The sequence below is a fragment of the Mytilus californianus genome, unplaced genomic scaffold (genome assembly GCF_021869535.1).
Source record: "Mytilus californianus isolate M0D057914Y unplaced genomic scaffold, xbMytCali1.0.p SCAF_8, whole genome shotgun sequence".
Classification (NCBI taxonomy): domain Eukaryota; kingdom Metazoa; phylum Mollusca; class Bivalvia; order Mytilida; family Mytilidae; genus Mytilus; species Mytilus californianus.
The window spans coordinates 101972460-101976461 of record NW_026262734.1 but is presented as its reverse complement, the minus strand read 5'-3'; the positions used below and the strand labels follow the sequence as shown (position 1 = coordinate 101976461).

The window sequence follows — 4002 nt, the reverse complement described above, 5'->3', positions numbered from 1 at the left end:
TACATTAAGTACAAGTAAAATACATTGAGTCCGAAGTACAAGAAAAATCCCACTTAGCGAACATATTGATCTATGCACTTTATTTTTCCATTTTATCAGTGTTCAGATAAAGCAACGGAACCAGAAATTTGGTTGATTTGATCCAGCGCATAAATCAATATGTTAGCCAAGTGGAATTTTTCTTGTACAGTGGTTGCCAAGAAAATTATATTGGACAAACCGGCAACACCATTAGAAAACGTATGACAGTAAAAAGACAGCAAATTCGAGTCCCAAGTACAAGAAAAATCCCACTTAGCGAACAAATTGATCTATGCGCTTTTTTCCCCATTTTATCAGTGTTCGGATAAAGCAACGGCACCAATGAGAAATAATAAAGAAAATTAAGAAATCCCGTCCAAAATTAAATCGATAAAATGTGAATCCGGATGGCAGTTTCTATATTGTTACTTTCATTTTCGTTTTAAGTACCTACGTTGTACTATATTATGACGTTCAGGATTTAATAATGATGTCGCTAATAGACGTTACCCCTTACGACGTCGCAAGCAGCCATATCCATGCATGAATATCTGTGAAACAGTGAAACCGGTAGGAAATTATGGAGAACATTTTAGAATAATTTGATGTCTTACTAGACAAAATGTGATTATTCATATTGAATATAAATATGTAGTGCATTTTCAGCCTTATTTTTTCATATATCATGCAAAAGCGTGAACACGTTTTTTAACTTTTCAACAAATATATATAAATATACTTATTAGAAAACCCATAATAAACTAATATCATATTGCATGACGCCAACATAAATATCATCCTTGTTCAATAATTTTATCTCATTTTAGCATTAAATGTTTTTATTTTGTACCAGAAAGACTCATCAGTGACACTCGAATGAAAAAAGTTGAAAAGACCAAATAAAATACGAGGTTGAAACGAATTAAAGATCCAAATTCCAAAAGGTTTTACCATATACTGTTAATGTTATCTATTCCTGGGGTAGAAAATCCTTAGTTCGAGTGAATGCAAAGTTGAATTATTTTGTTTTGAACCAGCAAACAATGTGCATATGATGAAAAATTTGTTTTCAAGTTGTACAATTTCATTTCACCGTACTTAATCATAATGAAACAAGAATGTGTCTATAGTACACGGATGCCCCACTCGCGCTATCATTTTCTATGTTCAGTGGACTGTGAATTGGGGTCAAAACTCTAATGTGGCATTAAAATTTGAAAGTTCATATCAAAGGGGACATGTGTACTAAGTTGAATGGACTTCAATTTCATCAAAAACTACCTTGACCAAAAACTTTGACCTGAAGCGGGACAGACGGACGGTTCGACGGACGAACGGACGCACAGACCGAAAAACATAATGCCCCTAGGTGGGGCACAAAAAGAGGGTTACTGGGGGTTAACATGTTGGTGTACACCAAACTCTTGAAAAACTACAATGGTGATTAGTATTAGTTACAGTGAAAGGGTACGAGTCAGTATAACACGTACAATCGTTATAACACATTACATATTTACTGCTGCATGTTAAGTATACCTAACTTCAACAGAAACATAACGTGTAATTTATAAGATGTTAAGCTTAATAATTAAAACAAGTTATATATAGTTCCCTTACTTAGACTTTAACTTAATCCCCTATTTCGACTTAACTTGTGCAAGTCAACAACGTACTAGTATTCAGGTGTCAACAATAAATTCCATTGACAAATAAGGGATATTTTGTTTATGTACATCAGACTAAAGTATCAGAAAAAAAAAAATCCGCTGAGAAAATCGATGTATCAAAGAAATAAGTCTATTATTGCTAGTCTGCATGCGTCTTACAAGTTGTAAAAAAGTCTTCAGCTATGAACCAAGTCCAAAGACACAGTGTACATTCATTACATGAGGGACTTGCGGAACAAAACGAAGTGAAAGCAAAGAAGCTTATTTTCACAAAAGCTATAGTCATAATAGGTGACGCAGCTATTTCTTCGTGCTATATAAATTCTATTGTTACAAAAACAGATATTGAAGTCTGTATTTTTAGAAGTAGACAGTTTTTAACATTTTAAATATCGATTGTTTGTAAAGTTATATGGGGTCCTTCGTTTAGTTATTCTTAAACTTCTAGACCAGTTTTCTCTATTCTTAATTTATTGTGATCCTTATTCTCTTTTCTTTAATTTTTTGTCCTATTTTTCTCTATTTTTTTTATTTTTTTGTCAATTTTCTGTAGATTTGACCCATTATTCTCTATTCTATAAACCCACCAGACCCTCTAATATGCACTTTGATATGCTGTCTCTGTGGTTACGGTATCGATTACAGTCGTAATTAATTTTTCAGAAAAAAATAATAAAAGTGAAACTAACTTTGCATAGTACTGAATATGGGTCTGAGGCCATCGGATTATTTTTTACACTCAGATTTCAATTTCATTTTTTTTTTTTTGGATTGTTTACAGGACATAGTGTTATGAATAGTGGAGAAACATTAGATGAATTAAATTAAATTTGCATAGTACCAAATATGCAGCTGATGCCATCGGACATTTTTTTTACACAGAATTCAATTTCGAATAAATTTGGAATCTCAACAAACCATAGTGGCACGCGTATTGGAGAAACGTTAGATGATCTTATAAATGGATCAGCTACAGTTGCAAATATTCCTAGAATCAGCGTGTGTTGGTGGGAAGGAAAGTGGTTCACACATGACAATCGAAGACTCTGGGTATTCCGAAAAGCGGAAAAACTCGGAATAATAAATTCCATTCCAGTGTATACAACTTCGATTTCCAAGGTGGATTCAAACAAATTTACAACATGTAATGAGGGATCAAGTGTGAATGTACGAGGTAATGCTGGTGGATCAGCTTGGCGTCGGCGCAGTACAGGGAGATCTAGAAATCAATACCTAGACCATAATAGTCAATCCTTAAATCTCACGAATTTGGATAATTATCCCGAAACAACAATTTATTCTAGATCCACAGATAATACACATCCTGCGCCAACATATACTCATTCTGTGCCAACACGTCGTTTGTCTTCTTCTTTTCCAGATAATTCTCGTTCAAAAAGATCTCGCTTTTCGGATTCCGGATTGACAAATTTTTCAGGACAATCTATGTTTGAACAAACAAAACCGCCTAGAAATACAGATAGAATTCCAGGTTACATATGTGCCTTGTTCTTATTTGTGTGTTTATATTTCTTGTTCTTTTGAAACCATTTTGTTTCAAGACATTATTATCAGTTATTTTATGTATAAATGTCTACTTAATTGTATTAATACTATCAAAATCAGACGTTTACAGCCGATCGACATGTGTTTGGTTTATATACTTGTAATAAATGCATGTGAGTTGTATCTTAATGTGTAAATGCCATTGAATACCACTTTTCACCATTAACCCCAGTGGCGGATCCAGAATATGGAGTAGACGGCGCATACCCCCTTTTTTTATCGCAAAAAAATTACAAAATATCATGTTGTTTCTCACTATTTATATGATTTTTTTGCACAAAATCGTCCAAAAAATACTTCGCCTCGCTTATTCCATTTCCCGCGATTGCGGCCCCCTTTCAATTTTCATGGGTCTCCCTCCAAATAGGACATTCGAAAAAGTAATAGAAATGAGAATGGAAACGGGGGATGTGTCAAAGAGACAACAACCCGACCAAAGAGTAGAAAACAGCCCAAGGTCACCAGTGGGGTTTCAACGCAGCGAGAAAATCCCGCACCGGAGGCGGGATTCATCTGGCTCCTAAACAATAATGTGTACTAGTTAAGCGAAATGAACGCCACACTAAACTGCGAAACATATAAATGAATCAAAATAAAAAAACACACAAGACAAACAAAGGCTAGAGGTTCCTGACTTGGGACAGGCGCATAAATGCGGCGGGGTTAAACATGCTTTGTGATATATCAACTATACCCCTAGCAAATGAGGGATAAACAAACACACAGCAAAACGCACAGTAAAACTCAG

At 34.7% G+C, this 4002-nt stretch overlaps 1 long non-coding RNA gene across 1 annotated transcript; it reads left to right on the top strand.

The window, feature by feature from the left end:
- Positions 1 to 500: 500 nt before the first annotated feature.
- On the top strand, positions 501 to 3377 carry LOC127711100 (uncharacterized). Its single transcript, XR_007986492.1, has 2 exons — positions 501 to 591; positions 2470 to 3377. It is a non-coding gene; the product is annotated as an uncharacterized LOC127711100 (long non-coding RNA).
- The last annotated feature ends 625 nt before the right edge of the window (positions 3378 to 4002 follow it).